The 24017-nt window shown below is 46.1% G+C and overlaps 1 pseudogene; it reads left to right on the top strand.

The window, feature by feature from the left end:
* Positions 1 to 24017, top strand: part of LOC103215853 (anthrax toxin receptor-like) — a 36987-nt pseudogene that overhangs the window by 11005 nt on the left and 1965 nt on the right.

Below are 24017 nucleotides of genomic sequence, written 5' to 3'. Positions count from 1 at the left end.
AAGGTAACGCTTATTGAGCACTTACATCAGATATTGTGCCAAGTGCCTTACGCACAGTATTTCCCTGAATCCTCAAAGCAGCCTGACAGAAATTCCTTTGTGTCAACCTAAATAACAGACAGACAAGGGCTCTTTACAAGAAAATGATGTTCATCTGAGAATGGGCATCACAGTGGGAGTGCGCATGCCATAGGAAACTACATGCATATTCAGGAAAGGTAGATTTGACAGGAGATGTGAGGAGGATTACATAATTATTTGAGTTAATTCTTCTTGGCTACTAAGGTCAATAATAATAGAGATGACCCCAATGTGAGGTTGCATGGGCGGTTGCTGGGCAGATGTCCTGGCAGAAGTATTTTTTGTGTAAGTTTGCAATGGTCTTTGTACAAGGTTGTAGTTTTTACAGATTTGTGGTAGTTTTTGTTATCAGGTATACAAGTTTGTGAATCTTCTCTTCATAAACTTCCCCAATTCAGCTTGCCAGGATTTTTTTTTGTTGTTGTTTTTTAACATGTTAATTCTATTTTGATTCTGACAACTTTCACGGTTTCTACCTTTTGATCAAGATCTTTCTGCAAATGCCTCGCAAATCAATCATTCTGTAATCAGGTTTTGACTGTCCCTGGATAATGGGATGGGCCTGTCCTGGTTGCATGTCTTGATCCATTTTGGAGGGGGCAACTGGTAACTAGGAGTAAGTGTCAAACCCTTTTAGTCACATTTGACCTTTCAAGGATGTTTGAAAGGAGTGACTCTCAGGTTAAGTCTATCTTGAGTCCATTATTAAGTTCAATTTTGTGGGTTCCACAGTCTTGCTATTATCTCAAAATGATGGGCTAGCATTATGGTTACAAGTTGTACTTCCGCAAAAATTTAGCAAGTAGCATATAAAAAGTTTAAAAATGGAAAATATGGTTTGCATAATAGTTTTGATCCATGAACCTAGACTTAAAGACAACTGTATTAGTTTGTTCTCATGCTCCTAACATAGACATACTTGAGCCTGGGTAAGTTATGAAGGAAGGAGGTTTAATTGACTCATAGTTTCACTTGGCTGGGGAGGTCTCACAATGATGCTGGAAGAGCAAGAGACATCTTACATGGTGGTAGGCAAGACAGAATGAGAGCCAAACCAAAGGAGAAACCCCTTATAAAACCATCAGATCTCCTAAGACTTCTTCACTACCACAAAAACAGCATGGGGGAGACCGCCCCCATGATTCAATTATCTCCCACCGGGTCCTTCCCATAACAAGTGGGAATTGTGGGAACTACAATTCAAGATGAGATTTGGGTAGGGACACAGCCAAACCACATCAGTAACCCATCGAATGAATCAAATGATCCTAAGGAATTAGGTGAGATCTGTTTTAACCATGTGGCCTGTTTTCTTACTTTGTGTATATTGGTATTGACTTTCCCAGCGGAATTTATCCAGGTATGGCATGTAGTATCAGCAATAGTACAGACATTTGCTTATTTAACCAATGTATACCAAAAGATCTCTTAGGTCAGGTTCTGGCAAGTTACAAGCAAAAGGTACTAACTGTGAAATTTCAATTACTCCATTATCTTGCCAAGTGAGCAAGGTAGCCTTAAGGAGTGTAAGAGTCTCATTATACTATGGAGTCTTTGCCAATGTCTTGAAAAAAAGCTGTCTACAGTATGCAAAGGTCAACTTCTCATCCTGATTTGCAGTTTGTCTCTGGTCATGGCATCAGATGGTTTGGTAAACTTTTTATGTGGCCCATACATCAGGCACAAGGTTGGTTTCTTAAAATTCATCTAGTTTCAGCTTATAGGGCTTTTGGAACAGAGCAGTTTTCCATTCATAGTAATTCCATGGAAGAAGGTTGGATTGGAGGAACATAGAATAATTCGGGATGTGGTCTAGCTACAGACAGATAACAAGAACTTGGACAACAACTGAGTGCAAATGCTTTTTGAGTAGAATCCAAAAAACTTAGAATAGCCGTGGTTAAAAATCTGATAAAAGTTCACAATCGACAAGAAAATTTAGTTGTTTCCATTACCTGCAGGAATTTAAGATATCAACCATAATCATGACTGATAGCATCATATCACAAGTATCAGACTTATAAATTTCATATAATGTTTAGAATATTCACATCAGTAACATAGCCATACAAGTAAAACTTTAAAGAAGTTTTAACATAACAACCCAAATTATGACTGATAGTATATTAGATTTTGTTATATAATTTTTAGAACATTCCTATCAATAGCCTACCCACAAATGTGACTAAAAGAAGATGTAGCCTCACTTCTCATTTGACAATCCTTGTCATATAATTTACCAAATAAGCCTAATCATTTAATATCTCTATAAATTAAAAGATATCTTCTTTGATATTCTCCAGGGGCCCAACTGGAAAATCTCAAAGTTAATTGCAGTTCAAAAAGACTTAATTTAGAATTTTGATCTAAGAGAAGCCCACCAAAAATGTCAAGAGATTCAAAGCCCTAGATCAAAATAGAATCATTGGTCACTGTTAAATAATAGTCATTCATTTAACTCGAGTGATTATCAGGAAACTTCAAAAGCAATACAGAAAGTTACAAAGATTTTAAAACCTTAACCTGTTCAAAGCTCAGTTTTCTTAAGTGATCGAAAATTTAATAAAGACAACACAGAAAATTATCTTGGTAAAATAAAAATATATAAATTGTTTGTCTTTTAGGTCAGTTACCAAAAGGTAAAAAAAGAAATCTCCTGCAATGTAATTGCTTCTTCTCATGGGAAGCCCGTTCAGTCTGGAAACTGAACCTGATGAAAGGGTCCTGAAATTCAATTAGAGATAAAATAATATATCCAAGGGTTATGAGTGTACACTCATAGAAGAGTATAAACAAGAAGACTAGTACCTTGAGCAGAGGAATACAGAGCTCTTAGGTAAAGTAAAAACGCGTGAAGTTTCTTGGTAGCATGGAACAATTCATACATATCAAGAAAAGCCAAGAATACGTAATCTAGTTATATTGGAGGAAAACATTGCTTTTCTTGGCCTTCAAGATAAACATTATAGTGCCAGGCCATAAAAACCGAGTTAGAACTGGAGGAAAAATGTTAGAGCAGCTGATGAAAAAGTTGGAGAAGAGAGTTATCACCTCAGCCAACCAAAAAGCTGCAACTTTTCGAAGGAAGAGAGTAGGAGCGCTGCAGGCTATGGTGTATGGCCTGCAAACCATGTGCAGTGGGACGCAGCAGAAACTGAACTTCTGAAATAAGAATCTGAGGAAGACCCTACCTTAATAAATAAAATTACCATTCTTCATGAAAAAGATTACATTCCTTACCTGAAACTGGGGAAATTAAATGGATCTCAGGAAAAAATGTGCCAGAAATAGAAACTGACTGCAGTTTAGAAGATGGCTGTTAAAGAAAACAGAAGTCAGAATTAAAAATCACAACCTCTTGCAATGTTACTAATAGCAAATCAATATTTCAAGAAAACTTTGGTATTCTAACATAGGAGACCAATTTTTTAGTTTAGTATTACTGTATTTTTATTACCAGAGCTCAATCTTTATGAAGACCTATACATAATTTTATTCTGATTATTACCAAGTCAATTACATGCAAAAATTTTTTCATCAATTTACCTGCCATGAATATTTTTGTTTTTGTTGCATTTGCTTTTGGGTTCTTGGTCATGAAGTCTTTGCCTAAACCAGTACCTAGAAGGGTTTTTCTGATGTTATCTGCTAGAATTTTTACAGTTTCAGGTCTTAGATTTAAGTCTTTGACTCATCTTGAGTTGATTTTTGTATAAGGTGAGAGATGAGGATCCAGTTTTATTCTTCCACATGGTGGCTTGCCAGTTATCCTAGCACCATTTGTTGAATAGGTTGTCCTTTCCCCACTTTATGCTTTCGTTTGCTTTGTCAAAGATCAGATGGCTGTATGTAAGTATTCGTGTTTATTTCTGGATTCTCTATTCTGTTCCATTGGTCTATGTGTCTACTTTTATACCAGTACCATGCTATTTTGGTGACTATAGCCATGTGTATAGTTTGAAGTTGGATAATGCGATGCCTCCAGATTTGTTCTTTTTCCTTAGTCTTGCTTTGGCTATGTGGGCTTTTTAGGTTCCCTATGAATATGACACACGGAACCAAACCAAAATCGTTGTTCACAGGGATTTTAACCCAGGTGTGCAGATCAAACAAATATTTAATTAGGCATGCAGAACTAAAAGTGAATTTGCCAGAAAAGACATGCCTCACAAACAAATGTAAATTATGTAGAAACAAGGGTGCTCAAATCAGAAGAACACTTGTCATTATACCAGAAAGAATTTACCGGAAAAGACAAAACATTGTTATTTCAGGAGGCATGTAAGGTCTTTGACTTATCCAAATCAGATGCCGAATGAAGTCAAGAGCTTCTACCCAAAAGTAGGAGGCTCAGCCTGAGAGAAGACCCTCCAGGACAGAAAAGGCAAGCACAGAAACAGAGAGCTCCAAGGGCTCAAGTGAGGACTGCACACCAGTTCCAAGAATGGCTGATTTCTTCCAATAGTGGTCCTACTCCAGGTCCTACGTCTGGACACCATTTATGTCAACCTGAACAACAGAAAACAACAATACTGTTTTCTCTCTAAAAGAAAACAGTATTTATTCAGGAACAGTGCCTGGCACTAGGAATATGTGTGCCATGGTAATGTGCATAATCAGGGAGGTAACAGAAGACAAAGGCTTTTAAAGGAGAAATGAAGATTAGGGAATTGTTTTGAGATCATTACCCTTGTCTAAACAGATCAATAGCAAGGGTGACACTAGTCCAAGTCTGGACAGGCAGTTCTTGGGAACATGTTCCTGTGGAAGTATTTTTTGTGTTAAGTTTGCAATGGCTTTTGTGCAAGGTTGTGGTTTTTGCAAAGTCTTTTGTGATAGCTTTTGTTACCAGACATATAGGCATAAAAACCCTCTATTTGCAGCCTTTCTTAGCCCTGTTTGTCATGGACTGTAATTTTTTTTTTTTTTTTTTTTTTTTAACACAAATGACTCCATTTTTAGTTCTGACAACTTTCCCGTATGGATGGAGAACTACAGAGAAAAGCATGATGGAAGAGCCTGCCCAGGGCCATACAGTTCATGTTGCAGGGCAGGAAAGTGGACCCAGGCGATCTGCCTGCCCTACCAGGGCCTTCTGCCTCCCTGTGATGGCAGCTGCTGGGAAAGGGGGTACCCAGCCTGCCTCCATGAAGGGCATTCAGCTGCCTCCTCTGTGGGCCTGTGGGTGCACTGGCTTCCCACCCTGGAGGTTGCCGTCTACCTCTCCATACACAGGTCAGCACTGACGTCTCGCAGCAGGGAGCCCCTGCCACAGCTCTGGGCACCTGCGTAGATGGCCATTCTGCTCCTGGTTGATGGCTTGTCCAGGAGTAAAAAGCTTATTTTTAAAAATAATTGAGAACAACTGTTAAACCTATTTTCACTATTAGGAAGATATCCCCTGAAAATGTCCCTAGAGTGTTGGCCACTACTGAACGCGTTTCCCCTGCACCCCCCACTAGATGGCAGCGTGCCTTCCCTGGCCACTGATGCCAGCCTGGAGGTGCAGGTCAGGGAGAGACTTCCCTCTGTCCTGCATCTGTCCCTGTAGCACAGCAGGGGCAGGGCCTGGTTCTGGCTTCTGGAAGCGCCTGGATGCAATTTTTAACAACCTAAATAACAAACAGAGAGAGTGTCTCTAAACAGAAATGCTCTTTATTCAGGAACAGGGCATGGAAAACACACGCCAGAGTAAACTATGTGCATATTTAGGGAGGTGAAAAAAAAACAGAGAAAGGTTTTCAAAGGAAAATGAGGAGGATGCCATAATTGTTTTGAAATCATCCTTGGCAAAAAGGTCGATACCACGGGTTCTGCCAGTCCTAGGTTGCCAGGCAGTTGCTGAGCCCTGGGAAGCCGGGGTCCTGGCAGCCAAGCCCAGTGGGTAGAGAGCTGGATCAAGGCCAGCAGGCAGATGCCCATGCCCTCCCCCACACTCCAGGAGGCATGAAAAGGGTGTGGGCTCAGGAGTGAGAAGGTTCCATGTCTACACATTACTGAACTCTCCTGAGCCCACCATGCTCCCACAAAAATGAATAAATAAATATATAAGTAAATAAACATTGGGAAAGAAAATTACAGACTTAAAACAAACAAACAAAACCAGTCCCCTCTTCAGGCTTCCCCTTTTTGGTAAATGGTGTCACTGTCCAGCCGGTTGTTCTGGTCAAACACTCAAATGTCATCTTTGACTCCTCCGAGCTTCCTCTTCACATCCATCCCACCAGCAAGTCCTGTTGCCTCCATGTTCAAAATATATCCTGGATCTGCCCAACCTGGACAGATTCACTGCACAAGAAATAAAACCCTTTCCAGGGCCCACGAGGCCCTGCCCCCTGTTCTGGGTCACCTCTTTCCCTCCTTGACAAAGTCAGCGAGTCACTGCCCAGGGCATTGGCACATGATCTTTGCCTGGCTGGCTCCTCATCTTTTTAATCTCAGCTGAAATGTCACCTCTTCAGAGATAATTTATTATTCATGGAAGTTTTCAACAGTATACAAAATAACAAGAATTGTGCAATGAACCTACTTTCAATCATTCTCAACCTGCTCCAACCTGCTTTTCTTGGTACCCTTACCACAGAGTATTTTGAAGCAAATCCCTGGCCTTGCATCATTTCATGATCCTCTAGACCAGAAATTGTGGCTCTACAAGAGAGGGAAGTCACGCATAATGAAGCGGCTGTCCCTTCCCTCTGGTCCCCTCACCTCCTCTGGTCATGGACATCACAGCACATTGCACTCTTTATCATCTGTTTTGTCCTGTTTATTTATTTTTTTTAAATTTTGTTTTCTGTGTCCCATGCAATCTCTAAATGTGAGTCCCTTGAGAGCAGGGACTCTGCCTGCCTGTTCCTGTTACACAGCAGAGCACTGCACAGGGCCTGGGTGTGGCGGGTATTCACAGGGGTCTCTGTAAGAGGAAGGCAGAGCCCAGATGCCGGTCCTGGGCCACAGGGTCAGCTCTGCGTGCTGAGGACACACATGGGGAGAGACAGTGGTCAGATGTGTGCATCGACATTCTTCCCATGTCATTTCCTTTTAAATGAACATCCAATCAGTATGGACAAGACTTCCAAAACTTGCCCTGGACCAAAGACAGAAAAACCTGGCAGGAGGCCCTATAGGGTAGGAGGCCAGGGGGTCAGGGTTGGGCACAGTGAGGTATACAGAATGCGGATATCCCCAACCCCCCCCCACCCGCCACCCTGCTGGGGCTGCACGTGTCTGACACTGGGCTAAGGGCACTTTCCCCACCTTCTATCATTGGTGGCCCCAAAGGTATTCAGGGATCTGCAGTGTTCTAGGGTCTGTGACGGGGGCAGGATGCAGGAGATGATTGCCTGAGGAATGGTACCTTTGCTCCAGGTTGCCTCTCAAAGTTAAGCCAACAGACTCTGTAAATAGAGAAGAACCAGGATGGTGACACCAAGCAGCGGTCCCTGGTCATTTAGGACACGGTCACAATGGCATGAGACCCCATGCAGGGCCCCTCACTGCCTGACCCATTTGGTCATCATTGCTGAGTTGACCTGCAAGTGTTTGGGGAATGACCTCTCATGACCCATGCTGTCCACTGGCCAAGGGCAAGAACTGCATCTCTCCGGGCTGGCTCTCGCCATCTGCGTTTTCTGTGCTTTAGGGAGTACTTTATTGAAGTCAGCTTGAACAACGGCAAAACATTCTTCAAGAGCAATGTCAGCGTCACCAGCACCACATGTGTGAGTACCAGGATGGGGTTGCAAACACGTATGAGGACTGTCTAGAGCCTCTGCACTAGAAGGAGATATACCCTGGGGAAGACAGAAAGGGCAGGCAGTTCCCAGGCAGTCCAGGAAAGTAGTGTGTGCAGCAGGCACCTGAGGCTGCTCCAGCCAGGCTTCCAGATGGTGCAGGTGGGTGAAGCTAGGAGGCTGTCTTCCAGGAGCCAGAGTCCAGCACCTCCTGGGTGTCCAGCTTCTCCACATGGACCTCCCAGGCCCAGGAGTTCTGGAGTATTCCACACACTGCCATCAGGGTGTGTGTGTGCCACTGAACTGGTGCCCCAGCTGCTGATCTGGTCCTAAACCCACTCATGACCCTGGCCCCCGAGCCTGCCTGGTTGTAACTTGCTGTCATTGCCTAGATGCCTTGAACCTTTCTACCTCTGCTCCTTGCTTGAGTCCCTGAGATGTCCCTCTCTGCTCCCTCGCTGAGTTCTGCATTTCGTCCCCTCCTGTTGGCTGAAGGGGAGGCTCTCGGGCACTGGGACCTGGGCTCAGCTCCAAGAGGCCCCTGGGAATGGAGATGCTGTGTCCTAGGAGTCTGCCCTTCAGAGCTCCACATCTTTGGGCAGCTTGGCCCAGGGCCACATAGGCAGGAGGATGTGCTGGAGGGACGCGCGGGAGGCCTGAGCCCACTCCACTGCCTTGTACCCAGTCTTACTTGTGAGGACTCACCAGTGTTGACAGTCCTCCCTCTGGGTCTCCCCTTGCCTGTCCCTGCATATCCACGCATGGATTAGCAGGCTGAACACACACATTCCCCATCAGGAATCCACCCACTAAAGGCTCCACGGTGACAGGCACATCAGGAGCAGCCCTGGGGCTCCAGCCTCACCAGCAGCCTTCATGCTCAGCCTCAGTGGTTCCTCTCCTTCAGCCAGCTGGGTTCTCAGCACAGGCCCCCTCTCCTCCTCTCCCCTTCCCTCCCTGCCCTCCCCTGCCCTCCCCATCTTTGTCTCTAAACAGAGCTCTGGATTTGGGGAAGGCCTGGGCAGCTTGTATTCCCACGGATGTCGCCCAAGTTCCCTTCATTGTGAAGAACACCCAGAGAAGAGTTCCTGTTGCTTACACCCCATGTGGCCTGGTTCTGAGCCAGGACTTTCTCTGAGCTCTCTAAACCTCACAAGTGCCCCCAGGGAGGGAGGCCCATTCTCTTCACAGAGGTGTGGAGGCTGAGGCTCAGAGCGGTGCATGGATGTGCCCACGGTGCAGAGCCTGGAAGTGGGGATATAGGCTGTTGGGGATGGACCTGGGTCTCCTGTCCTTGCTCCTGCACCTGCACCTCTCTTGGCCACAGCACCCCCACCCTTGCCCATCATTGTACCTGGAGATTTTGGGGTCCTCCCAGAAGCCTTGTGCTGCAGGCAAGGTGTGCAGTGAGGGAGGGTTTGTCAGACAGTGTGAGCTTCCAGGACTTTCTTGACAGGGCTCTTGGGCAGAGACTTTCAGCGGGGTCAGAGGAGGGGTTTGTAGTTCCCTTGGGAGCATTCCTTATCCCCGACCCCACTATTGTGCCTTGAGGTGGGACCACCTGTAGAGAAGGGGGAGTGGGCAGATGGGCCCCCAAGTGGTGGGCACCGGGATGAGGCTACCCAGGCCCTCCCAGGACTGGCATTCCTCTGTCCCTTAGATGTGGTTCATGGTGCTGTCTTTCTCCACCAGGGCATTTTTCGCAACTGGCTCTATTTTGTGCCACCCCTGCTGCTTGCACCACTACTACTGTGTTGTTTCTGGTGGCTGTGCTGCAAGAAGGCAAGTGATTTTTCCCCACCCAGCCCTGGGGCCCAGGTACAGGCCTGTCCTCTGAGAGACTCTAACATGTGACTGCCCCATGATCCCGCCTGTGGGAAGTTTCCCTCAGCTCCTGGCTCATCACATGAGCCCAGGGAGTGGCAGACCTGTCCACACATTCCCAGAGTCTAGCAAGCCTGGGCTTCTGCAGGACCTCCTGCCCCAGGCTGGCCACAGAGAGCATGGGGCTGAGGCTTGCCCTGGACAAGGGGGTGAGGCCTGCCCTGGCTCCTAGAGAGAAGTGACCCCAGAACCCCTAAAACCAGGGCTGCCTCAACAATCGGGACTTCTGGAAGCCTCAGATGGACAAGGGCCAGGAGGCAGCCTTTGTGTGAAGGGAGGAAGAGAGGGTCCCCCATGAGGTCCTGATGGCCCAAATGGAGGACGGTGCTGTAACCCCCAGCTGTCTGCGCCTTGAGAAACCAGCATGGATCTCGGTACATGTCTGGTGCCTTCCCCATTCCTTCATCTGTCTTTACTGAGCTCCAGCTTCCCCTGGGCCCCATGCTGGGCTGGGGAGGGATAGAAATGAAGTTCCTCACGGGGCAGCTCACAGTCCTGGTTTGTCGGGGCTGAGGGTGAAATGTCAACCCCACAGGAGCGGGAAGGGCCCCTTATAAGGCAGAGCAGGAGACAAAAGCAGAGATGGAGCCCAGGGCAGGGAGAGTGTCAGGGGCACTGGGAGCTGGGGCGGAAAAAGCCAGCCCAGAGAGCTGCAGACAGAGGACAGAGCAGAGGGAGGAGAGGACAGAGCTCAGCCCCGTCCCCAGGCTCCGGATGCGGGTGTGGCTCCGTTTGGCTTCTCTGGATCCCTGTCTCCTGGCAGGGATGAGGGGCTGGCTGGGGTTAGCTTCTAGGGACTGCAGGGCTGAGGGGTGAAGGAGTCCTGGCGGGCACCAAGCTGGGAGGGACACCAGCCCAGTGAACACAGGGACCAGGAGTCTGGGAGCAGGCTGTGGCTCACCTGGGCTGGGGACCCACCCCAGGGGCCATATGCAGTGGTGAGTAACTGAGGTAGGAGGCCCTGGGCCTGAGACAGGGTGGGGACAGGCCTCCCTGGTCAAGGATGGCCTCTGCGGTGCCACGTAGTGGGCCCAGAGAGGAGGCTGCATCTGCAACCAGGTGGATGCAGACAGTCACCTGCAAATGCTGGGACCATTGCACAGCCCCCAGGACTGTCAAGGAGTGTGCGGGATGAGAGGGATAGAGGTGAGAAGCACAGTGGAGAGGGGCTGCAACCCCCAGGCTGGGACTACGGGAGGAGGGGGCAGCTGGGTCCCACTGCAGAGACCTGGGTCCTGGAGGAAGGCAGGCTCTATGGAGGATGGACTTTGGTCACCTGGTGCCAGGAGAAACCAGAGGTCCACCTCATGCTAGTGCCCCAGTGGCAGGCATATGTGAGGGCTCCTGTCCTCTGCACCACCAGGTCTGTCCCCACACATTGAACTCCCTCTCTAGAAGGATCCATGTTTCTGTACAGTGGCAGCTTTTGATGTCTGACCAGTCCCTGGTTCCCACAGGGGTGCCTCAGCTCTGGCAGTTTTCCGGGGCTTTAAACCACCTGCCTGCAGGTGCATGGGTCAAGCAACCTGAGTCACAAAAGGTCATGTAGATCAGAAAAAAAATAGAAATGACCAGTCCTGACACGCATTCTCACCACCACGAACACTGCAAGGATGCCAGGGGCACCTGCCAGCCCGGGCAGCAGGATCTTCAGGCAGCGAGGAAAAGCTGTCCCTGAGTGGGCTTGTCGCCTGCTGAGATGGGCTGACAGGCGCTGCAGGGAGGGGAGGAGGTGGAGACCCGAAAGTGCCCTCACAAGACACCTGTGCAGGAGCTCGAGCCCCGGAGCCAACACGACAACCACTCTCCCTGAGGAAACCTCCTTCACGGGCGGGTACAGGCCCATCTTGCTGAGGGGAACCCAGCCAGGCAGCAGCAGGGGCCCTGCACAGGGGTAGAGAGGGCGCCTGGGTGGCTGGTGTTGAGGGGGAAGGACCCCAGAGTTCCTGCCTGGTCTGCCCCTCTCCCCCTTGGTCCTGGCTCTGTCTGTGGTCGGATCTCTTGCTTCCTCCTGGGAGTGTCAGGTTCCTCTGCAGCCTCAGTGGGCATCTGGGGAAGCCAGACCTGTCTCTCCCCAGAGTGTGGGGCACAGAGAAGCCGAAACACAGCCTCCAGGGGCAGGAGGTCACCTGCCAGCAGCCTGCACTGCCTTGCAATGCACGGCCCTCATCCCATTCCCGCCAAGGCCCAGAAGGGCCTGACTGCAGCACCTAGTGGCCAAGGGGCTGCCCGCCGTGGGTCCTGCGCTGCTTTCTGGCCTGTTTTTCTCTGCCTTCCTCTTCTCTCTTCCCTGGTGTCAGGTACCTACCCCCTGAGCAGGGCATGGTCCTCTCACCTGCCTTCCCCTTGTGTGCCCCCAGCAGCAAGGCTCCTCCTCCCTCCTGCCCAGGCCCCCGTGCTGGGCCCCCAGGCCTAACTCATGCTCCCCTTCAGGACCTCTGCTTGGAACCACAGGCTCCTCCTACCTTTGGAGTTTTCCTGTGAATCTGCCCCTGGCTTTTCTTCTTTCTACAATCAAAGTACTTTTTGGTTCAGATTCCAAAACTCTGTGGCCACAGTGACCACGTCTCCAACATGCAACCCTGCCAGGCCCCTCCTCCAGGGGGAAATGGGAGCTTTCTCTGGGTGTGTTCCTTGGAACAGAGCCATGGAGGGCTGGGGAGTCCTGAGAAGGCATCCAGGCTGCATGGCTTCATCGTGGCCACGCTGCTTTTCAGGGCAATCTGGATATCTTTTGTGACCTCTCTCACCCAAGCTGTTGCCAGGTGCCATGGATGTGGTGTCAGCACAGGGGCCAGGTGAGCCAGGCCTGTCTCTTGCCTTTTAAAACCTTGCTTAGTTGCTGGTTTCGGCAAACCCAAACATTTTTGCATTTCGGCACATGATAATGCAGGAAATTCTCAAAGGCTTAGTTTACCAAAAACCTCAACATTTTTGTGGCAAAAGCAGTCAGTCTTGTTTACTTTCAATTTTTGTTTTAAATTGAGTGTGTCTCCCTGCTCCATCACCTTCAGTTCCCTGAATAAATTTTTTGATAGTGTCCTCTTCCAGGCCGTCCCCACTACACACTCATACAAAATGCAGCAGCAAGACTCCGAGGCTCTTGAGTCAAACTCTACCTCCCATCCATGCTGACGATCCTCCTTCACCTTATCCTGTGGATGCTCATTATGTTACTGGGAAACAGTATTGCTAGATCCATCAGGAAAGTCAGGCTAATAATGTGAAACCTTACCCTCTGTCACCAAATGCAGTGCCCACAATGATATAACAGCCTTTCCAGTGAGTTTAATTCGTGTGCGCACCACAGCAGGAAGCCCTTTAGAAACTGGATCTCATTTCATTCTCACAACACCCAGGAAGGTTCATAGCTGCCATTCATATAGACCTTAAGGTGCGCAGACACTGTTGCAAGTATATTCCATAAACTAACATATGCCATAACTCTATTGTGGGGTGGAAGCTAGAGGCCCTACAAAGTTAGGTAACCTACCCAGGGTCACACAGCCAGGAAGCAATAGGACAAGCATCCAACAGCCTGGCTCCAGATCCTTATTGTGTTCATGGCCACCTCTCTGTCCTGCAAGGTAGTCACTACTGTCCGCATTTCACAGCTGTGGACACCGAGGCTCTGATGTTTAGTGATAGGCTCAACGTGGCAGAGTTGTTGAGTGGTAGATCCGGGCTATGAACTGACTGGAGGGGAGGCTCATGTCTGAGTCAGGTTCCACCCCATGTCCTGCTGTCAGAGTGATCTATGGAAACACCTGCAAGTGCATCTCTCTCTTCAGTGCAAAATGTCACACAGCAGGTCCTCAAATAATGTTTCATTCAACGTCATATGAACACTGAATGAGAAATGATGATCCTGATCAGAAAAAAATCCATTCCTGGCTGAGGTCACTGTCTGTGTGGAGTTGGGGTGTGAAAAATGACATTGGTATTTTGTTAGTAATTGCATCGAATCTGCAGATGGCTTTGGGTAGTACAATCATTTTAGTAATATTAACTTGTCCAATTTGTGTAAATGGGATGTCTTTCCATTTGTTTGTGTCCTCTTCAATTTCTTTCATCAGTGTTTTGTAGTTTTCCTTATTGAGATCTTTCACCTCCTTGGATAAATTTATTTCTATTTTTTTTTTTTTTGGTAGTTATTGTTAATGGGATTGCCTTCTTGATTTCTTTTCCAGCTCTGTTATTATTGGTGCTACTGAATTTTGTATGTTTATTTAATAATTTTTTACAATGATAATCGAGATGAGTGTCTCACTATGTTGTCCAGGCTGGTCTTGAAATCCTGGGCTCAAGCAATCCTTCCACCAAAATGCTGGGATTACCTATGTGAGTCTCTGCACCCAGCCTATATGTTGATTTTGTATCCTGAAACTTTACTGAATTTGTTTGTCAGATCTAGAAGTTTTTTGGTAGAGTCTTTAGGTTTTTCTAAGTATAAAATCATGTCATTTGCCAAGAAGGAAAATTTGACTTCCTCTTTTCCAGTTTGGGTGCCTTTTATTTCTTTCACTTGCCTGATTGCTGTGGCTAAGATATTCAGTACTATTTTGAATAGGAGTGGTGGAAGTGGGCATCCCTGCCTTGTTCCACTTCTTAGAGGGAAAGCTTTCAGCTTTTCCCCATTTCATGTGATGTTAGCTGTGAGTTTGTCATATGAGGCCTTTATTATGTTGAGGTATATTCCTTCTATGCCTAATTTGTTAAGAGTTTTTGTCAAAAAGCATTTTTTTGGGTTTTATCAAATGCTTTTTCAGCATCTATTGAGATGATCATATGGCTTTTATCCTTCATTCTGTTGATGTGATATATCATGTTTATCGATTTGTGGATGTTAAATCATCCTTGCATCCCCAGAGTAAATCCCACTTGATCATGGCAGGATTATCTTTTTGATGTGCTGTTTCATTCAATTTGCTAGCATTTTGTTGAGGATATTTTGTGTCTGTGTTCATCAGGGTTATTGGCTTGTAGTTTTCCTTTTTTGGTGCATTATTGTTTGGTTTTGGTATCAGGATAGTGCCTCATTCTATGAGGCCTCTTCTATTTTTTTAGAATAACTTGAGGAGAATTTGCATTAGTTCTTCAAAAGTTTGGTAGAATTTGGCAGTGAAGCCATACAGTCCTGGGCTTTTTTTTGTTGGTAGATTTTTACATTACTGATTCAATCTTGTTACTCCTTATTGGTCTGTTCAGGTTTTCTGATTCTTCTTGTTTCAACCTTGGTAGGTTGTAAGTGTCCAGGAATTTATCCATTTTCTATAGGTTTTCCAGTTTTTTGGCAAATAGTTGTTCACAATAGTTTTTGATGTGTTTTGTATTTCTGTAGTATTAGTTATTGTGTCTCCTTTTTCATTTCTGATTTCGTTTATTTGGGTCTTATCTCTTTTTTTCTTGGGTAGTCTAACTAGCAGTTTATCCATTTTATCTTTCCAAAAAACCAAATTCGCCTTTCATTGATTCTTTGTATTTTTAGCCAATTTCGTTTAGTTCTACTCTGATCTGATTTTCATTCTTTCTTTCCTTACACTAATTTGGCGTTTGGTTTGTTCTCGCTTTTCTAATTCCTTGAGGTGCATCATTAGATTGCTTACTTGAAATGTTTCTACTTCTTTGATGTAGGCCTTTTTTTGCTATAAGCTTCTCTCTTAGCATTGCTTTTGCTGTATACCATATGTTTGGGTATGTTGTGTTTCCATTTTCATTTACTTCAAGAAGTGTTTTGATTTCCTTTTTAATTTCCTCATTGACACAATGTTTGTTCAGAATAACATCGATTAATTTCCTTGTACTTGTACCTTTTCCAAGTTCCTCTTGTTATTGATTTCTAGCTTTATTCCATGATGGTCTGAGAAGATATTTGGTATGATTTTGATATTTTTAAAATTTGTTGAGACTTGTTTTGTGACCTGATTTATGGTCTATCTTGGATGATGTTCTATTTGCTGATTAGAAGAACTTGTATTCTGAAGTTGTTGGAAGAAATGTTCTGTGGATGTCTCCTAGGTCCATTTGTTCTAAGCTGTAGTTTAAATTTATTTTTTCCTTGTTGGTTTTCTTTCTAGATGACATGTCTGATGCTGAGAGTGAAGTGTTGAAGTCCCCAACAATTACTGTTTGAAGTCTATTAGATTTAATAATATTTGTATTATGTATATGGGGGCTCTGGTGTTGGGTGCATATATATTTAGAATTATATTTTCTTGCTGAATTGATCCCTTTATCATTATATAGCATGACCTTCTTTGTCACTTTGTAATGCTTTTGTCTTAAAGTCTGTTTTATCTGATACAAGTATAGCTACTTCTGCTCACTTTTGGTTTCTATTTGTGTGATATATCTTTTTTCATTCCTTTCCTTTTAGTCTATATGTGTTTACATGTGAAGTGAGTTTCTTGTAGGCAGCATATAGTTGGGGCATTTTCAAACTTCATTCAGCCAGACTTTATCTTTTAAGTGGAAAATTTAATCCATTTACATTCAAGGTTATTATTGATATGTGAAGACTTATTTCTGTCATTTTGTTAAATTTTTTTCTGATTGTTTTGTATATTTTTCCTTTCTTTCTCTCATAGTTTATCATTGTGTTGTGGTGGTTTTCTGTAGTGGTAACATTTGAGTTCTTTTTCTTATTTCTGTGTTAGCTCTAACAGCAAGTTTTAGACTTTTGTATGTTTTCATGATGGCATATATCATTCGTTCACTTCCAGGCATAGGACTCCCTTAAGTATTTCTTCTAAGGCTGGTCTAGTGATGATGAATAAACATTTATTTCACATTTTTTAATAAAGAATAATGTTGTTAGGGATAGTATTATTGGCTGACAGGTTTTCCCCCTGCTTTTAGCACTTTAGATGTATTATGCCATTCTCTCCTGGCCTATAAGGTTAGTGCTAAGAAATTGTTAGTCTGATCTGGCTTCCCATACATGTGACCAGAGCTTTTTCCTTTCTCTTGCTCTTTTTAGAATTCCGTTTGACTTTTGACAGTTTACTATAATGTGCTGTAAAATAGACCTTTTGAGGTTTTAATTACTTGTGAATTTCTAAACTTCCTGTATCTGAATGTTAAATCTCTTACCAAATTCGGGAAGTTTTCAGCTACTATTTTGTTAATTAGGTTTTCTATACCTTTGGCATCGTCACCTTTTGGAACACCCTAAATTTATGTTTTTGGTTGTTTTATAGTGTCCCATATGTTATGTAGGTTTAGTTCATTTTTTAAAATTCTTTTATGCGAGTGGGGCATGGGGAGGGGGGTTCTGGCTGGGTTATTTCAAAAGGCCTGCCTTCAAGTTCTGAGATGCTTTCTTCTTTTTGTTCCACTCTACTGTGGAAGCTCTTGAATAAATTTTTATTTTATGCATTGAATTCTTCACTTTCAGGATTTCTGTTTGATTCTTTTTTCTATTATATCTATTTCTCTGGTGAATTTTTTATTCATATCTGTCAGGCCTCTGAGCCCAAACCAAGCCATCGCATCCCCTGTGACTTGCAGGAATACGCCCAGATGGCCTGAAGTAACCTAAGAATCACAAAAGAAGTGAAAATGCCCTGCCCCCACCTTAACTGATGACATTCCACCACAAAAGAGGTGAAAATGGCAGGTTCTTGCCTTAACTGATGACATTCCTCCACAAAAGAAGTGAAAATGGCCGATCCTTGCCTTAAGTGATGACGTTATCTTGTGAAATTCCTTTTCCTGGCTCTTCCTGGCTCAAAAACCTCCCCCACTGAGCACTTTGCGACCCCCACTCCTGCGCGCCAGAGAACAAACCCCCATTAACTGTGATTTTCCTTTATCTACTCAAATCCTATAAAATGGCCCCACCCTTATCTCCCTTCGCTGACTCTCTTTTCGGACTCAGCCGGCCTTGCACCCAGGTGATTAAAAAGCTTTACTGCTCACACAAAGTCTGTTTGGTGGTCTCTTCACACGGACGCGCATGACAATATCCTCAGTTGATTTCTAATGTTTTGTATTTGTTTATATCCTCTTGTATCTTACTGAGCTTTTATAATATCATTTTAAAAAATTATTTTCCCCACATTTCATACTTTTTTTCCAGTGGAATTTGTTGCTAAAGAATTATTGTAATCTTTTGAAAGTGCCATATTTCCTTGTTTAGTCATGTTTCTTGTTTTACATTGATATCTGTACATCTTTTGTAACAGTTGCTTCTTCATATATTTTGGATTGGCTTTTTCCTGAAGATGTACATATGGTTTTTATTGGGTCAGAAACTTTAGCTTTGCTTCTGAGTGTGTGAAGCAATGTAGTCTCTCTATGATTTCAACTCTAAGTAGCATCTGTGGTGTGTGATTTCCCCAGTAGCTCAGGCTGTGGTTGTTGGTGGAGGCTGTAGTGATGTTTTGCTGGGGTTGGGGATATTGGGTGGGTGTGCCCTCAAACGCTGATGGTGGTGAGGAAAGAGGGAGACCCTCTCATACTGTTTTATATTGTTTTATGCTCAGTACCTGTTTTAATAAAAAAACAAGGAAGTAAAACCAAAGACAGGCAGCCCGGCGCCAGGCCCAAAACCAGGCCTGGGTCTGCCTGGCCTAAACCCAGGAGTTAAAAATCAATTCATAACTTAGAAACCGATATTATTCATAGATTCCAGGCATTGTATAAGAGAACATAGTGAAACTCCCTGCCCTGTTCTGTTTCTCTCTGACCACCGGTGCATGCAACCCCTGTCACGTACCCGCTGTTTGCTCAAATCAATCACGACGCTTTCATGTGAAATCTTTAGTGTTGTGAGCCCTTAAAAGGGACAGAAATTGTGCACTCAGAGAGCTCAGATTTTAAGGCAGTAGCTTGCCGATGTTCCCAGGTGAATAAAGCCCTTCCTTCTATAACTCAGTGTCTGAGAGGTTTTGTCTGCGGCTCGTCCTGCTACAGTGGCAGTGGCAGGGTAAGTTTACCTGTCTTTGGGACCCCAGGTAGTGTACGCAGGCACTAGTGTCAGCAGGTACAAATGGGCAGTTCTCAGGCCTCCATGTGGCTGGCTTGGGTGCTGGCAGTCATAGTGGTAGGTCTGGCTGGGGCAGGTCCTTCCCTTGGCAGCATGTGTGGAACGAGTGTTGACAATAGCAATAACACAACAACCCTAAGGCTCTAAAGCAACACACGTCAGTGTTAGTGATGGCTGGGTAGGCCAGTTCCCTAAACCCAAAGTGGTACATGCAAATGGATGCTGGCTATGGTGGTAGTGGTAGGCTGGGTGGGTCCATCATCAGGCCCCTAGGAGGAGTACATAGAGGCGAGCAATGGTGAACAGAGTGGGGGTAATCCCTAGGCCCCCAGGCAGTGTGCTTGGGCACTGAGGTAAGCAGTGTCAGGGTGGGTGGGAGTATCCTCAGGCCCCCCAGTGGAACACTCAGGTGATGACTGTGGTTCGCAAAATGGAGGGATCCCCAGGCCTGCTGGCAGAGTGCTCAAGTGACTGTGGCAGTGGCAGCAGTGGGCCAGGGGAAACTGTCCTCAGGGTATGTGCAAATGGCTGGGCCATAATGGGCAGGTTGCTTACAGTGGCTCCAGCCATAAGTAGGAGTTCTTAGGCTCTGGGTAGTGTGAGATTCAGCCCCCAGCTGTTGTGGGGTGGCAGCAGCAGTGGTAGCAGCAGCAACAGAGAAAACCAGTAGTAAGGGGCATGCAAGTATGCAGTGGTTCTGCTGCTGAAAAGGGCAAAGTCACTGTCAAGTGGCATGTGCTTTGGCCCCAGTGACGGCAATAACAGATGCAGTGAGCAGCAGCAGACCCTGCCCTCAAGGCATGTGCATGGCAGTCTTACTGCTGGGGTGGGAACAAGGTTGCTTTCCATGATAACTGCCCCAGGTAGACAGTTTTCAAGCTCTAAGCAACCCACACTTTGGCTCCTTTTTTTCTGAGGGCAGCTTCTCAGCACACTGGGGAGGCAGCCTCCCTATTGTGCTGCACTGTCCATTCCCCAAGATGCAGTACACTGTGTGTGCTAGAGTGCTGGGGAGGCTCTGCTGGGTCTAGATGGCATTGTACTACTGAAGCCCTACAGGTGAACACAGGGAGATGTCAGTGGAGCTCTAGGGATGTGGAAATGCAGGGGTTGTTGGTTTCCAGGGCAGGATGCAGTCTGGTGGTGGCTGGGCTCTCCAAATGGCAGAGAGCTACAGTTGCCTAGGACCTGGGGGGTGAGACCCACATGAGCTCCCGCTGAAGCAATGCTGTTTGATAGTCTTTAGGCACCTTCCTATGCTAGTCTCAGGGTCTAGAGGGTTGAAGGGTTTTCCTTTGGCTATGGTTACAAAATCCATGGTCAGAATGTCAACCACTGTGGATCTCTCACTTACCTTTTTCTTGCACTAGGGAGCCACTCTGCGTTCCCAGTCAAACCCAGCCAAGCTTGCTGCCTCACTGTCTTCCATTTTCATGCCTCATATGTTTCCCATCATTTTTCTATTGAATTTCAGCATTCACTCTTAGATGTTCTTCTTGAAGTGTGGTTACTTGCTATTTTTATTTTTCTTTGTGGAGGAGGTGAGTTCTTGATGCCTCTAGTCAGCCATCTTGAAGCCTCTCCAGTCTTTTGCAGTTTTACTTTTTATCTTCTGACACCAAATCTGTTAAAAGAAAAATTTAAACAAATTAAATTTAACAGAGTCTAACTGATCAAGAAAAAAATGTGAATCAGGCAACGTCAGAATCAGAACAGATTCAGAGACAGTCTGTGGCTACCATATGGTCAGATATGATGTATGGTCAGAAAAAGAAATGACATACAGAAAATGAAAGTGAACTACAAACATCTGTATTAGTTACACCTTGGCATTTGCCTTATTTGAACATAGTTTGAACAATTGGCTCCCTGTGAGTGGTTGAAGCACGGCTGCTGTGATTGGCTAAGACTCAGCTATTATTACGGAAGCCGACTTCTCAGTTAGGGTTTCAATTTGTTAGGTTGCAGTTCATGTGTGAGAACTCAAGTATGTGATTACAGAAGTTTTCTTAGATCGAATTCAGTTTGATTTAACACAAATGTTTTTGTAAACTTTGGCAAAATATTGGGGAAAAGCTCAGATAAAAGCCTTATTTCACGATACACTAAAATATATACAAAATAATTTAAATGTATATGAGAGAGATATATATATACACACACGTATATAATTACTAATAATAACTAGAATAAAGACAAGTTTGATTTCATTATCCATGAATTCTTATTCTAGAGGTCTAAGTAAGCATAAAAGCAGTGGAAAATTTTTATTTTTTTCTTAATTTCAAGACCAGCTTTGTCACAAGGAAAAAATGTTCAAAGGAAAATATTCCAAGATTTATTCATATTCATTAATTCAGCAAAAATGTATTCCACAGCAGGTGCTGGGAAGACAAAATGAACCAGACGAAGAATGTCTCACTTTCATGGCAGGGTTTGCATTTTCTTAGGGAGAGTCGGATGGTGACAGAAACGGTCCAGAGGATTAAAAGTCATTAATGTGTCAACAAATGCCTGGTTGGCCAGAGAAGACTCTCTTGGGAGAAAAGGAGAGGAAGAGGGAGGGAGTGACAGTTAAACTGAGAAAAAGTGATAAGAAGTCAGTGGAGTAAAAATCTGGGGGATTCCTTTCCAGTAGAAGACACAGCCAGTGTGAATATTTTGGGGCAGCTTGGAGTTGGTGAACCAAAGGTAGGAAATCAAATATTGTCCTTGTCAATCTGTTCATGATGACAGTCAGTGTCACATGGATGCAGGGTGTGGAAGACAGACACGTCCCAGCCCTGCAGGTCAGTGTTGACAGGAGTATATTTTCCACAAGTAGCCGTTGTCTTGCATCTGGGTTCACAGATACAGGGCTCTCTGTTGAATACATGAATGAGTATTTCTAGTGAGACACAGTCCTGTGAATATACTTTTGGTTGTTTCTCGGCTTCACAAGGAAACACTTCAGATCTGACATGTATGAACAGGAACCTGTTTTGGGCATAACTGTAGAGAAGTGAGAAGCCCCTTTGGCATTTTCAAGGGTGACCATAGAAGAACATGGCCCAACCAAGTTGAGTGGTTCAGCTTCTCCCCAACTTTCACCTTTCTTGTCTCAAAAATAAGGATAAAATGAAATGCATACATAAAGAATGCTAGGCTATGCTATAGCAAGGCCAAGGGAATGGCAAGGCTAAGGGAATGGCAAGGTGAGCCTGTATAGCCAGATCCAATCCAGGCCTGTCTGCCAGTGGTCTGCACCTGGTGGCAGTTGCCCACTGCAGCATCAGCATGAATGTGGATGGTTCTGGCTCATCAGCTGTCCAGGACACCAGGAGAGCACCAGCACATCTAAGAACCTCCGGTGCAAATGCATGCCAGACTCCTTTTAGTGCTTGACAGGGAGAATACTGGGAGGGGAACCTACCCTTTATCCCTCATCCTGTTGTGGAGAAGAGGTGGCCTGCTGTGTCCCCACCTTGCCTCACCCTCTCTCCTCACACCCAGAAAGATGTCCACCTTAGCCCCCAACCGAGGAAAAGCATGGATCACCCATTATTTGTGTCTCAGTGTTTCTGCAGGGCTTTACTCTGAGAAGTGAAGAATAGGTGTGTAAAGCGCCTAGCATAGAAAAAGAAAGAGGAGCTCTGGAAATAAAGAAAGAGAAACAAGGAGGAGGAAGGAAGATAATACAGGGTCTGATGTTAGAATGTCCCTGGGAGGACTTCTGTCTTGCCTAGGGACTCAGCACTTGTGTCAAAATTGAGGGAAGGCAGGGAGAAATGAGTGGTTGGCAGTCAGCAGGCCCCTGGCGCCCTGGAGCCCCATAGCTGGCACCTCCTCCTCCCACAAAAATGAGCACAGGCAGCCCCTCACAATGCCACCACAGATCCCCCAGGCTGCGTTGGCAGTGCTAGGAGGAGGGGCCGTCTCCTTCTGGGAGTGGCATTATTCTTTCTGGTTCCCACCATGCCTCCTAACCATGCCAAAAGAGGGTTTGAACACAATGGCCTTGCTGCACACAGGGATTGCTTAGAGGCAAGAAGGTTGAAGCTGAGGCCTGAGTGGACAGAGGAGAGCACTGACCAGCAGGTGAGATCTTGCCTGGGCCTTATAGTCTGGGTGGTGCCAGGAGGAGTGAGGTAGGGCTTTGAGCCCCCCTGACAGAGCCACCTCTGTGAGGCCAGGACTGTGGCCCAGACATCCTGATGAAGTGTCCTGTGTTCTGGGTCCAGTTGGCCTGTAGTCAGGGGGCAGTGGCGGATGGAATACAGTGCTGAGACTTCTTGGGCCCAAAGGAGAAGTGGAAGGAAATTGTCCCTGTGCCTCCAGAGTGAGGTCTGGGCCAAGTCCATGGACTCTCTGGTCACTCTTGCTCTGTGCTCAGCCTTGAACTTGGTGTGTGACCTGGGGCAGGGAAGTTGAGGGTTTCATGATGTGAAGGAGCCCCCAATTCTGTGCTGCAAGGAGAGAGAGAGGCTGTCTGGAGAAAGAGAAAGAGACTCAGCTCTAGCGCTCTGGAGCTTTGGGACCAGGGTGCTCCCCTTCAGGGAAGGCAGCTTGTCAGAGGCAGCATCAGAGCTGAGGCTGAGGCTCAGGATAGCTGGGCTTGGACATGCAACTTGGAGAGGTGAGGAGCAGAGCACTTAAGGCAGAGGAGCAAGGGAAGGTGCCAGGGCATGGCCAGTTCTTCTAGTAGCCGGGCTATGATTGCCTGAAGGCAGGCTGTGGAGACCCCAGGAGCCTGGCAGGGGAAGGTCTGGCATGCAGGCTGATTGGAAAGACTGGATCCTGCCAGCAGTGCAGAGCTTCTCTGGAGGGTGTGAGCTGGGAGGGAAGATGGTCCTGGGAGGACTAAGGTTGGGGATGGGTGGAGCCAGGGAGAGCAGGCTGACACACTTGGACTGTACTAAGAAGGAAGCCTGAATCCCTGAACAGGTAGCAGGAGCCCAGTCAGGCATGGAGGAGGGTGGACAGGCAGCTGCAGACACAGGTGGCTCAGGACAGGGTCTGAGGGGGCACAAGGGGAAAGTGAGCATCATCCTGGATGGGGATTAGCAGGGCAGGGGCAGGAGAGGGCAGGTCCCAGGATGAGGCCTAGAGGGGAGAAGGGCCCCTGTCAGTAAGAGAGGGACCGTCTCCATAAGGGAATCCAGCATTTGAGGCACTTGTTGCTCACGTGCCCAAGGGGAGGCTTTATGCATGAACGACAGGTTCAAGCAAGCTCAAAGTCTGCACGCTCTGGGGAATACCTGTGAGGAATGGAGGGTTTCCTGGGGACCATCAGGCTGAGACTGGCCTGGCAGGGGACCCCTGGGATTCCAGGCAACCTGGGAAGGGTGGCC

The sequence above is a fragment of the Chlorocebus sabaeus genome, chromosome 9 (assembly GCF_047675955.1).
Source record: "Chlorocebus sabaeus isolate Y175 chromosome 9, mChlSab1.0.hap1, whole genome shotgun sequence".
NCBI lineage: Eukaryota > Metazoa > Chordata > Mammalia > Primates > Cercopithecidae > Chlorocebus > Chlorocebus sabaeus.
This window is presented reverse-complemented; position numbering and strand designations above follow the sequence as displayed.